The following is a 14,031-nucleotide window of genomic DNA, read 5'->3' on the forward strand; positions in this document are numbered from 1 at the left end:
ACTGGCCTGGGGGTGGAGTTAAGTAAGCTTATATTATAGATCAGTATTTTATATTTTGCCTTTTGTATACTCAGCGATGGAATTTAAGTGGAATTTGTGTTGACTCGGGGTGTCATTTTACTCAAATATACATCAATGCAAAAGTTCTATTGATTTCAATGGTGCTTCACCGTGGCTCAAAAAAATATTAGTATCTCGGCTGTACTCCATTTTTTCAGCCGTGGCAAGACATTGCCATAGAAGATGAAAATTTTACAGCACACTCAGCTTTACCCAGAACATGTTCGTTTCTGATCACAGAACTTAAAATGATCTATTATAAGGAAACAAAATATAGAAAAAACAGAGAATGGTTGGGGGGAGGGAGGGAATGGAACAGTTAAAAATTACTATTAAAATATGCCTATAAAATCATAGCTGCCCATTACATTTTGTATTGTAGAGATTATTTAAGGTTACATCTGTGTCAGACGGAAGATCTGCAGATCTGTAACATTTTCTGGGGCTACAGTGCCTCCCACACCTCAGTTGAGCACGGTGGGACTAGCATTGAGATAGACAACACAGAAAGAAGGGTGGGAGAGAGAGTGCCTGCCTGAGAATGTAGGGCTGGGCCCCTCCTTGTCCAGGTGCTCTTCACCTCCTATTGGCTTGCCGCTCAGAGGTAGGAATTGATTGGTCCTATGTTGCCTCCCCCTTCCCTGTTAGCCTTTTGCCACCTTTATCTGTCCCTCCCTTCCTGTAGTCATAATACAGGAGCAGTGTTTTTAAGATTCTCTGTGTGTGACCAACTGCCCATTTTGAGATCAGGAAGGAATTTGTCCCATTGGGCCAAACTGGCAGTATCCAGTGGGTTTTTTCCTTCCTTGTACCATCATGGTGGCAGAATTGGTAGAAAGGAGTAGGACTTGGAAATTCAATGCTAAGAATTCATAGGAATGTTGTTTGTCACAATTTGCGGGCATTTGTCTAGTGCACATAAAGTTAAAAGGGCTGGATCTGAGACATGAGATACCTGGAATTTTGCTCTGGGAGAAGGGGGAGACTTGAAGTCTTTCCAGATCGAGGTTCCCCTTTGGTACCCTTTACCTTCCTCAGGAGGAGAAGGGCAAGAGGATTCATCAGTGAGCTGAGTCCTAAGGGTAGGCAAAGGAGTATAGGTCCAGTTACTGGTTATATGGTGGGAGCTCTATACCCCACACTGGACCTATTTAAATACCTGGTATGTGAGAGACAGTGATGTGGTAGGTGCATACCACCCCTTCCAAATGTTAATAAACTGGACTGCTGAAATCCATTCTGGGCTCTGCTAAAGTTTAAACTGACAAGCAGTTGGTTATGGAGGAGTGCAGCTTAATGAAGATTGTGATTTTTTTTCCCTCATGAACTTACTGGAAATTCTTTCTTTGAAAAAAGAGGATTCTAGCCAGCTATCAATCACACAAAGATTACTATAAGACATTCTCAACAATTAGTGTGGAAGTAGGAAGGAGGGACCATATTTCCTACCACATTTGTTGAGACAAAGATATGGATACATTTGTGTATTCATCGATAGAATACTGGTTTTCATGTTTTCTGTTGTGTGTGCTGGTCCTTTAGTTCTGTGAATAGTCACAGGCTTTTTAATTTTTCATTGTCTATCTTTATGTTCATTTCTTGTTTTGCCTACCCTTCCATTTACATGTCCATTCTAGGGTAAGAGGCCTAAACTTGATGTACCTTCTAAGTCACGTTATGTTTCAACCAGTATATAAGGACAAGGGGACTTTCCAATCTCTTCTCTGAATTCCAGTGGGAACTTGATGGTTATAGTACTGGCCTTTTCACTAAGGGCTATGCTGTGGAACCCTTATTGGTATTGGTGAGCCCTTAGTCATGTGTGTGATCCTTTTGAACTCAGTTGGAATACCAAAACAAAGGAAGTGCTCACTAAACATAAAGGTTGCTCAATCTAGCCCTAAATTTGGAAGTGTTTGTGATGATTACCGAACCCTTACACCCTGAATAGGTGTTCTTAATACACTTACATAAACTTATATTAAAATCAATTTATGTTAAAAGAATCTTAAATTTTGTTGAGTCAAGCATGCAAAAGTTAGGTAATGCCTCAATTAAGGTTGCAAGTTTGGACTAGGCCAACTCCCCTGCTAAACCTCAAGTTCCTGTCGAAAGCAAGGAGGTGCTAACGCTTCTCAATGAAATGCTTATAAGAATTTTAACATGGGCAGAACAATGTATTTTTCCCTAACCCAGTCTCAGAAATACCTGAACTGTGTAAATGAAACGTTTCAAAAATAAATAAATAAAAATTGGGTCTGAGGCAGACACCTGGCATGGAAAAAATTTCAGCCAGAACAATTAAAGTTTGTCAAAGTTGTAAACTGCTGCCTATAAGTAAATAAAGTAGAATTGTTGTGGACATACTAAATGACCAGAGTTAATTCTGCCTCAAGCAAGCTAGAATTTTAGTTTTCTACTTCCTGCCATGTATGCTGGGGAGATTTCTTTTCTGGTGGCATCTGCCCAGATCCCTCTTCATTTCTAAGTTATATTGTGTATTATCCCTTGGGTGTGCTTAAGAAAGATCACCATCTGTGGGCTGCGGGAAAAGAGGTTTACCCCTTGATGCCAAGTGTTAGATTTCCTAGCACTAAGCACAAATGCAAAACGGCAATACCTGGGGATTAATGAATTGCAGAAGTCCTTAATTTATTTGGAAGCAGTTTGTAAATGGTGTGTAATATTCCACAAATTTTCCCCTTGGTGTTTTTATTCAGGAAAAGAATGCTTGCATTTTCTTTCTGAGAGAGGGACTATATGGTACATGACAACTCTCTGGCAGAAGCCAGTTATTGATGAGATAAGAAGACTTAGGTTGGTAGGGTTTGATTTTTTTCCCTCACAAAAAGATGGCTTGATATTCAGTTGGAAATGAATTCATTAGCTTTCATAAGGAGTGAGGTTTTTTAAAGCAAAATGCACCAAGCACCTTCTGACTAGGGTGACCAGATGTCCTGATTTTATAGGGACAGTCCCGATTTTTGGGTCTTTTTCTTATATAGGCTCCTATCTCCCCTAACCCCCCCCATCCTGATTTTTCACATTTGCTGTCTGGTCACCCTATTTCTGCTCTGCCTACAAAATGTGAGAATACTGCATATTTTTGAGTTTTATGGATTGTATTACATTCTTTTGTTCTTTTTGCATTTATACTTTTTATTATAGCTGAATGAATGGTGCAAAAAGGATTCTGCACCTTCAACAGTGAACATTCAAGTAGTAAGTGTTTGTTTACAAGAAAAAATTCTCATGGAAGGCAGTTTATTTACTTGATTTAGCAAAAGCATATTTTGAATTACATAACTTGTAAATCTTGCAGTTTATGAAGTGTTGGTTAGTTACACCTGTCACGTTGTTGTTTTTGTTACCTGGTTGGATGAGATACGTAGTTAATCGTAGTTAATGAAAATATAATTAAAAACTCCTGTACCATTCATTGGTTGATATAGTTGCATAAGATACATACGTTAGGTAAGTTAGTTTGATATTTTAGAGCATGATTTGCAAATTTCATTTTTTATTTTAATATTCATATCTTGTATGATTTTCGTACCAATATTATCCAGTGAAGATGTTTGTGAATAATTTCAAATATTGAATACAGCAGAGAATTTTTCAATATAAGAATGGATAATTTGTGAGCATAAAAAGGTGAAATTTGTCATTTACATTGTTGTAAATTAATTATCTCAGCTCTACATTTTATTTGTACCACTCACAATTTCCACTTTCTCCAAAGATCACACTTAAAAGCTCCATACCTTTTGAAAGGTTCTGTAGGTTTGAGATACCTTCCATTTTAAGTATAAGGAATCTATCACTGGAATTGGCAATACCTCTCTAAAAATAATGAACTATTCAAGCATTACTACTGCATAAAGATGAAGGAACAAATTCTGCACTATGTAATGTGCACACAACCCCCACTGTTGTCATTGGGGAATCCATGTACATAATTTATGACAGAATCTGTCTCAAAATTATTCTTTTAATGCAAGTGTACATTCAAGGCATATGGCAGAATTTGTTAGTCAGAGGTTAGCCTGATTCTTCCAGTGACTTCTTAGACTTCCAGAGAGAAAAATATTTAGATGCATTTGTCTGTTGAGTGGATTTGAAATTATCCTGCTGCATTCCACATTCATTGTAATATATTTCATGGTTACAGATAGGGCCCCTTTCCCCTAGATGTTTTGTCTGCAGAATGCCACTGAGAAGGTTCTTTCTGCAGCGCAGGAGGCTTTCCAAAACACATGAATGGCTGGCAAAAATAAATAAATAAATAAATAAATAAAACCCCAAAAGAAAAATGGGACCCTGATGGTTAAATCAGAAGCAACTGGCACATCCAGATTTCCACTTAGGATAGCAAAACTGCCTGTAGTGCCAAGTCTCAGAGCCCAGGTTAGTTGATTTGGGCTTGCAGGGCTCAGGCTTGTGGGTTTAAAAACACCAATATAGATGTTTGTCTTGAGCTGGAGCTCAGACTCTGAAACCTAGTGAGGGGATGGACTTGAAGCCTTGACTCCAGTCTGAGTGGGAATGTTTTCAGTGCAGCAGTCCGAGCCCCGCAAGCGCAAGTCAATTGACCCTGGCTCTAAGTCTCTGTGAAGCGGTGTTCACATACCCTGAGTGATCCTTGGCAAATCACTTAAGTCTGTTGTGCCTCAAATACTCACTCATCTTTATAAAGCAATCTGAGATCTCTGGATGACGAGAGTCTTTGCAGTGTAGAAATACCCATAGTGAGCCAGGAAAATAACCCTGGTCTCTAGACTCCCGTTTCAGTGCCCTAACCATAAGAACATGCTAAATAGAGACTCCTTCAGAAAAGAACAGTGTCTAGATAACAGCCAGTATGACCTGACAACAACAACTATATAGGCTTTAACACAGCACCTTTCATCTTAAAGAAACCTAAAAAGCTTTCCAAACTTTACATATAGAGGAATTATTTCCCCCCTAACTGAAATTCACTTACCTTTGGGGAGAGAAGGTTGCGCCAGCTGACGTGTGAAAAGTGCCGTGCAGTTTTTGAACATCTATGTAGAGAGATGTGATCAATGATTTTAAGGTTTAATCTAAAAGAATTAAACATAGAAAGCAGCGTAGAACTATGTTTATCTATTGCTAATGGGCTGAGTCAAACCTGCTAGGGTTTGAATCTGTTGTTCTTTGGAATTATGTATTTCAAACCAGGAATTTAGAGCCGTAAGATACATGGGCCTATTTCTTATGCTAAAAATACGAAGGAAAAAATGGCTTTCACAGTATTTACATTTTTCAGTCAATTGTTGTTGGACTGGAATCCAACAGTATCACCAATAGGGTGTGATTTCTGAAGCTGATACGTATTATGGTCAAAAGATATTTATTTTTAAACAGATCGGTTATAAACAGATCCATAGTGCTCTTCCCAAGATGTTCACATTTTATGGCACTGAAGGCATTCTTGAGGGTTTCAAATTATCTCTAAATTTCTGGAATGCACTGATAACCATGATAAGATTTACTTGTGCTTCTGGTAACCTGAGCCAATACGCATGAGCATATTTTATAAAAGGAAAAGGTTACTTGGTTTTATCTGCACTAGTCTATATTCGTCTGAGACACATATTGGTATTTCCACTTGGGTACCAAAGTGATGGGCAATTATAGAAACACCTTGATAGACGTCATGCCTCAATAAACAGAGTCTCTTGAACAGGAGAGCGGGAGAATGCTTGTTAGAAACATGTTGTCTAAAGGGAAAAGAACCCTACCTTTTAGGAAAATCTTTGACCTATCCGCACCCCAAGAATGCTAATAATTTTTATAAGCAGGGGCCCCATTTAAAAAGTCATGCAGTTCTGTAAATCTGACTGTCCCAACATAAATGTAGTTACCACACCGCCGTTAGCTATGTAACCTGCTCTTCCACATTGCAGAAAAGGATCTTGCCCCATAAGTTGTTCAAAGATTTTTACAGCGCCTATCAAAGCATTATGGAGTTATTTTTTTAATCTGTTCTATAAATAAACTATGTAACATTACATTCCGACAAATAAAAAAAATCATCCTGTTGTCAGGAATAAAAATAACTCTTGCCATATAACCAGACTAAGCTAAAGAAGATACAAACATCTTATGTCTAGCTCTGAATATTGGTAGGCCTGGGATTTAGCAGATCTCCCTGCCATTGAACATGGAGTGTTTAACCCCAGGATCCACAGCAACAGAATTTCTACTGATTATTGTGATGCTACGATTGTGATACACTGGTTAGGTGCATTTGTAGGTCCCGCCCCCCTTTAGTGGCTGATCCACAGATGGCATAAAGAACCTGTTTTGACTAGAACAAAGGTATGATGCAGGAGGCTTGATGCAGAAATTACTATGTGAGATTCTCTTGTCTGTGTTTTCAGGAGGTCAGACTAGATAATCATGATGGTCCCTTCTGGTCATAAAATCTAAGAATTTAGGTGTACAAGAACTTGCTACATCGCAACCCATGCATGAGAATGTCGTATTGCATTATGGGCTAACAGTAGCTGGCATTTCCAGTTAGATGTAAGGGAAGCCCTAAAGCAGTGCTTCTCAAAGTCGGGCCGCCGCTTGTTCAGGGAAAGCCCCTGGCAGTCCAGGCCGGTTTGTTTACCTGCCGCGTCTGCAGGTTTGGCCGCTCCAGGCCTCCACTGGCTGCAGTTTGCCGCTCCAGGCCAATGGGGTCTGCGGGAAGCAGCGCGGGCCGAGGGATGTGCTGGCTGCCCTTCCCGCAGCCCCCATTGTCCTGGAGTGGTGAACTGCGGCCAGTAGGAGCCGCGATTGGCCGAACCTGCGAACGTGGCAGGTAAATAAACTGGCCCGGATCACCAGGGGCTTTCCCTGAACAAGTGGCGGCCCGACTTTGAGAAGCACTGCCTTAGAGCACATTGCAGTGGCCTATCTTGGAGCTGACAAGGGCATGTGTCATGATTTCAGAGTTGAGATAGCAAAAGGTGTTACAGGCCACTCTTACTATCTGAGAATCTAGGAGAAGGGTGGGCTCTAGTATGAGCCTGAGATTTCCAGCCATTTTGGTCAAAAGCAAATACACACCTGAAAAAGATACAGCAGACTCTGGGCCTTACTGTCCACTGTGTTGCTGCGCTTGTAGTGATTTACACATGTGAAAAATTGATTTAAAATGGTACCATTCTGATTTAGTAGGTTTTGTTAATACTCACTTTTACCAGGAGCAAACTACACAAGAGAAGTGTTTCTAAATTTTCCTGAGGTCAACTAGCATCACTTCCACATTATACAGGATGAGTCATGACTTGTACTTTCATCCAGATCCCTAGCTCAGTAGGTCTTTCAGTAACCAGGTTCCTATACAGGGGATACAATCTTATTTGTGTTTAACATATAATTAGATCATTTTTTAAAAATTGAAAGAAGCTAATATTTTGCTGGTTTTACTCAGACCCATTGTTGCAATTCTTACATTTCGAAAGAAACCTAGTTAGCAGTTAGAAGTGACATTGCAGGAAAGATTTAAGATAACTACAGTACTCAGAATGTTTTGTAAGAGAGCATGTCAAAGGCAGATAAACAGAAAACTTCACCCAAATTGCTGTAAGAATACTTTTGTAAGCTCTGAAGAAATCGAAGGTCATATCCACAGTATTGGCACTCAGTGATAATCTTTTTGTTCCCAGTAACTAACATTTTCCTGTGGTATTCAGGTTCTGATGGCTATACAAGAAATGTAACTTGACTTTAATTTTGAAACTAAGCTCTTGAAAAATAGCATTTATGATGTTTCTTTCCAGCTAAAACATATAAAAACCTATCCCCAAATACTTACTTTTTATAACTTAAATTGATAACCTGATTGTGTGTCCTCTGTATATCCAAGATTACTACTAAGGAATCCAAAATGGGGCTTTTGGGCCTTAATTCTCCACCACTGAAATCAATGGGAGTTTTGCCAGGGATTCTGCTCCCAATTAATTTAGAGTCTTAGCAAGTAAAAGGAAAAAAATATCACAAACCTGAGTCTTCTTTTACCATGTTCAAATCCCTTTTTAAAACACATTTGTACTGCAACTTCTATCATGCCCTATCCACTCTTTTAATTACTATAATCAAACAAAAACAAGCATCAAACTTGACGCTTGAGACAATGAAGGTTTGAATCCAGCCAACATGTCTGGTATGCTTAATGGGTATTTGACATTGTGTTTGGCGTGTCCTATCTGGGCTGGGTTCTCCACTGCTTTGCCCTTTACACCTGTAGAGACTGAGCATAAAGCAGATGTAAAACACTACAGTGGGTCAGATTCTCTAGTCCATTAAAGCCCTTTGGCTCTACGTTGGTAATGTGAAAAGGATGAAAAACTGGCTTACCTGGTTACTTGAATAACATCCCCATATTGGAGAAATAGTGTGGTAGGGACATTATTATTTTTGATACCTCTATTTAATATTCAGAAACATATTAGTCTTTGAGCACAATGTCACTTGGTCTCCTTGCTGCTGATTTTATGCTTGCTTTTACATTTTTTTAAACTACAAATGAGCTTCCATTCCTTGGTTGGCACTCATGCTGTTGTTGACGTTGCTTTTGATACACTGAAATGACTCAATCTGACAGGAGGTTGAATTTTTCCTAGGATGGCTGAAATAAACAAGACTAAGATGTTTTAATTACATTTTCTGACATTTATTTTTTGTTATACATTGTTTCAGTCCTTCTTTTTAGGGAAATATAAATCCCTCCTTTTCCCTCACTCACCTTTACATCATCCTTGCCACTTACTTTTCTCTCCCTCCTCTCTGAATCTTTAAATTTGCTCTCCTTCTTTCTGCTTCTCTCCTCACCTTCAGTCTAGATACCCTTTTATCTAATGAATAGCCTGTGTTGCAAAATTCAGATGTAGTGTGTGAACTGTAATCCTTAGAGGAGACTGTATGAAGCTAAAACGCCACTGGCCTTGACCTCCAGGTACTGGTAGAGACTCTGGCCTCTACAAAGGGACCATGACAGGTAGTTTATTTGTGATATATTCAGTTAAACCTGAGAAAATGAAAACTGAAAATTTGTTGAGTTATCAAATACAAAGTTTAAAACTCCATTTTCTAAAGAACACTACTTTTTAGAAGCCTTTCACCATCGTTTCCCAAACCTTCTACTGTTTGTTATACAGAAAAAATTCTCATGTAAACCTTTACTCTTCCTCTTTTCCTCATATAAACAACACAAGCAGAATATACTTACTTTACCCAGAAGGGGAACAAAAAAAGAGAAAAAGAAACAGAATGTTAAAAGGTCCTTGTTGTTCAAGGTCCAAAGCTCCTCCTGCTTTTCAGTCCTCTCTTCAGTTTCTAATTCTAATGCTGTCGGTAGTCCATTTCTGTGGGAGTTAGAAGATGGGTAGATTATACTTATGCTTAGTAATTCACCTTTAATTTCTGAACTGTAATTAGATATAAACTTTGTTCTTGTACTCACTTCCCTTTATGCTTTTTAGGATAGCAATTAGGAAGGGTTGGGTGAATAGGTTACCATTTTATCCATCTCTATTACTCTGACTGATGGAGCTATTAAATAAAGGCAAACTGTAATTCTTTATTACCTGCCTGGCTCATTTCTGCTCTTTGCCCTCAAAAAGAGCTGCATAAAAGATCAGAGTGTTATTGAAAACTGAACAAATATTGAGTAACTTGTTTGGTCACTCAAGTAATGACAAAATTCCTTAGAAAGGCAACGTTCATGTGTGAGGGGGAGTCTGTTCATTAGGGTGGAAGGTGTGATGAGGAAGGAGGCAGAAATTATCGATATATTATAGTTCAAATGAAATGCCACTCGTAAAGAATAGAGAGAACATTTTGTGTATGATAAATACACTTATAATTAGCGAGATCATTAGCATGGACACCATGTACTTTAGTATTCACAAAGAAGTCTTTAAGCTAAGCAGTTAGCTTCACTATGAAGGAAAGAAACAAAATGAATTATATACAGCTGAATAAGCTTTTCAGAATCTCCAAGGAGGTGACTTGTCTGTTGATGGCCAGTGGGGGTCGAAGAGTGAAATAATTACTTAACAGCATGTAAACAATGTGAGATGTGAAATGTGCTTTTTTTTTTTTCCTTTTCCCTTTTTTTTCATTGAGAGAGTTTCTTGTTGCGATGGCTCCACTGGGACAAGCAGCAGAGAAATTTGATTAAATGGATGCCTGGGGTCATGACCCTGTCTAAACATGCTGCAGCTCTCAGCATTAATCAAAGAATGTTTAAAAAAAAATTCTGACCTTGCTGCATACAAGTATTGGTGAGCTTTGAATTCAGTTGTAGATGGGTAGGAGGCTGTGTCTATCTGTGAGCAGGCGGTTTACAAAGAACTGAAGAAGGCGCAGGTTTCAAGGACAATGGCAACACATCATGTTGTTTTAGATCATGTTATGGGACTTTCATGTGATGATAGCCTATCAACAGCGTGTTAAATTTGGAGATCCCATTAGAATTCACTGGGGAATGCAGTTATTTATTATAAACTACTGCTGCTTGAACTGAGTGTATGGAAAATATTTATAGCTTAGTCATTCATAGGTTCAGAAATACCCTCGAGTCCCTCTCCTTGGCTTAGTTGGCCTGAAAGCATGGCAAAGGTGTTTCTTTTTTGGGAGAGGCCAGAGTTAGTACAACACATGCTAGGAGCACCTTTTTGCATTTACACATGTTCCAAGAGCATATGGAGAGCCCTGCACAGATACAAAATTTGTATCCGCATCAGATCTACAAAAATGATCTGTGGATATCTGCATCTACGGATATCCATGGATTTGCAGGGCTCTAAGCACGTGTAGTAGGGGAATGGAGGAGATGGGGAAATAATAGGGACAATAATGTAATCTAATGGTTAGAATGGAGCCTGGAAGACAGGGTACCTTGGTAGTGACTGTGAGCAAGTCATATAGACCCACATTTTTGGACGTGCTCACTGTTTTGGTTGTGACCTTCACACTCTATAGGCCTGATTTTCAGACGAGATCACCTACAGTTCCCATTGGAGAGACAGGGAGTTGTGGGTGCTCACCACCTCTGAAAATGAGGACAAATGAATAGTTAAATGAGGCACCCCAAATGAATGCCTACTTTGTCTGCCTCAGTCACCCAGCTGTAAAATGGGCGTAATACTTACCTATCTTAAAAAGGACTGAAAGAGACAAGGCTGAGGTAATATCTTTTATTGGGCCAACTTCTGTTGGTGAGAGAGTCAGAAGTTTGTCCAGTAAAAGATATTACCTCACCTACCTTGTCTCTCTAAAATCCTGGGACCAACATGGCTACAGCAACACTGCGCACATTAAAAAAGTCTTGTGAGATTTCATTTGTTTATACTTCTGTAAGCCGTTTCATCAGAGGATGTGAAAATGTTATACAAAGAATCATCAGTGTTTTATATATAATGTTGTAGACGAAGAATCAGAAAAATGACCCTAATTAGCTACATTTTGTAACTTTAATTTCAAGTTTGGTCTTGTCTAGACTAGAGTTGGAAAGTGTTGGCTAACATGTTAGCAGCCTAGTGTAGACAAAGCAGTATGCCTTTAACGTGTATTAATCTGAGACAGTTAAAAACCTAGGAGCCTAGGCTGTAACTAGACCAATTTATTAGGTGTTAAAGGCATAAAGCTTTGTCTGCACTAAGCTGTTAACTTGCTAGCTAACACTGTCCAATTATTAGTCTAGATGAGGTGTTTGGGAGATGCCCTTTGTCGTATACTCTTGATGACAGAGAGTGAGGAAAAGTCAAACCTTGTAAAAATGCTGGAGGGATGGAGTTGCTATAAATTAACAAAACGTAAATAACAAGGCTGTTTTGTAGCAAAAATTCATGTACTGTAAAATCTTAGTGTTGAGAAAAAGTTTAGGAATTATATAGAAATCATTTGTACTTGATGAGAATAGGATTCAACTCGGGCCTAAGTTTGAGTATTAAGGGAATACGGTAGGAAGAACAAAGGGAATGACATGCTCTGTACTGTAGGTAGAAAATTAGACATGCTGCCATTAATATGGTTGTACCATAAGGGAGATTTTGAACCAGTCGGTATGTTTACACTGCTGGGCTGCTAATCAAACAAGAATGAATGTTTCATATTGAAGAACTGGAAATCACTTAACTCTGAAAAATTTTAAATGACCCGGATATTTTTACATACAACATCTGACCTTTATAGACAGAAAATGTCCCACAGTTTGGAAAAACTTGAAGATGTATAGAGATTTTACATTGCAATGTTGCGGTGTAGAATAATGGCTTATAAACAGGATTTTAAACAATAAAATACCAGTGTTGTACTTGAGCTTGTAAATCTATTTTTAAAGCGTACCAGCTCACTATGAGGTTTACACATTTCAAAACGCAGTTTTTGCTGTCACATTCCCTTGGATGAAAGGGTTGGTAATGTGGGTTCAGATAGTGACAGTAGTAGAGCTATATTGTGCATTAGTGCATATTGTTAATTCAGAAGTATCACAGCAAATAAACCAAATACTGAATTTCTTTACAGGAAAATACTTGGTATGAAAATTAATCACAAGGGCAAGAACTTTATATAATGTTCCAGGCAAGTCCCTTTTGTCATAACCTCAAGCTTTAGAGAAATACTCTAAATTGTAGTGTAAATCCCTGAAGAAAAAACAGAAGCCAATCTGTCTGCAGTCTAATTGTCACTGACTTGTGCATGCCCTCCAAGTTGACATTGCTAACACAGAGGAGATTTTTACCATCATTTCTGGATTATTTCTCTTGCCTGTTTTCTTTCAGCTTCAAAATTCCCTGAGATTTTCTCATTGAAGAACAAAATAAATTATGACTTGATTCTAGACCTTCTGACAGGCATCAAGGTTTCTTAATTAGTGAATCTCCAAAAGGTAAAGTCTTCGGAAAGTGGTCAGCAATGCTGGTGATTTTTTGGGGTGTTACTTTTTCTCTCCTCTTAATTTTAAGTGCTTATGAAAGTTCAAGTGTGACAATACTGGAGACCCAAAGAAAGGGGACCAGAATCATAGAATATCAGGATTGGAAAGGACCCTCAGGAGGTCATCTAGTCCAACCCCCTGCTTAAAGCAGGACCATTCCCCAACTAAATCAGAAGTGCAAGATTTCCCTATGCTACCCTGTTAATGTGCCCAACAGCTGCTCTGAGGGGACCATCTCTACAACTGTAAAGGATAGGGCAAGTTTGTGCCATGCTTATATAGGACAAGACTGAGCCATTTGGGCATAGTCTGTTGTAAAGAATAGTGTGCAGGGAGCATTAGGAGGCATTATGCCCTAGAGAGGTAGAATGCCACTCTCAGGTTACATGTTTGCTACAATGCCCCTTGTGGGGTGCGTTTTACTTCCTCTGTGTGACTGAGCTGTGTATGTGGGCCACTGCCTACTTGTCCCTCCACTGCTGCATTTCGAGATCTCACGTGTCTCCAAGGGAGTAGGGAAGCAGCAATTCCTGTGCTCCCAAGAATGTAAGAGCTGGAGTTCTGCTTGGTCCTTCTATGCACAAGGGAGATGGGAGGGGAGAGACTACACCCTTTGCAAAATCTAGTCCTTAATCTTTGTTGAAACTTGCCACTAAGGTAATGATTAATGCCAATTGTGAGTGAAGTTGTGTTGCAAAGGAACTAGACTGAAACCCCAACACATTTCACAAAACCCACCAAATAACCATTATATGGTATCACCTTTTGGGCATTACTAACCTGTGCCACATTTGAACTGGTGAACTTATAGGTGAAACTATTAGGGTGAGATTTTCAGAATCACTCATCTTGGCCTAACAATGCTCCCATTGAAGCCAAAGGGTATTTTACCATTGACTTCAGTGGAAACAGGGTTAGGCTAGCACTGAGTGCTTTTCAAAATCTCACCAGAAAGTTTCACCTATTAAGGTCTCCAGTTCAGATTTGGCACAGGCCGAACCCTTCCGTTGCTG

At 39.1% G+C, this 14,031-nt stretch overlaps 1 protein-coding gene and 1 long non-coding RNA gene across 6 annotated transcripts in view; one reads left to right on the forward strand and one right to left on the reverse strand.

Moving 5' to 3' along the window:
- Positions 1–14,031, forward strand: part of DACH2 (dachshund family transcription factor 2) — a 491,181-nt gene that overhangs the window by 117,756 nt on the left and 359,394 nt on the right. The gene's annotated exons all lie outside the window — the stretch shown is intronic.
- LOC123376993 lies at positions 3,319–7,563 on the reverse strand. 2 transcript variants are annotated; one of them, XR_006582027.1, is made up of 3 exons: positions 7,269–7,563; positions 5,045–5,105; positions 3,319–3,431 (listed from the first exon to the last, which is right to left on the reverse strand). It is a non-coding gene; the product is annotated as an uncharacterized LOC123376993 (long non-coding RNA). The 2 variants fall into 2 exon arrangements; XR_006582026.1 differs by lacking the exon at positions 7,269–7,563 and adding an exon at positions 6,185–6,273.

This window comes from Mauremys mutica, chromosome 9, assembly GCF_020497125.1.
Source record: "Mauremys mutica isolate MM-2020 ecotype Southern chromosome 9, ASM2049712v1, whole genome shotgun sequence".
Taxonomy (NCBI): Eukaryota; Metazoa; Chordata; order Testudines; family Geoemydidae; genus Mauremys; species Mauremys mutica.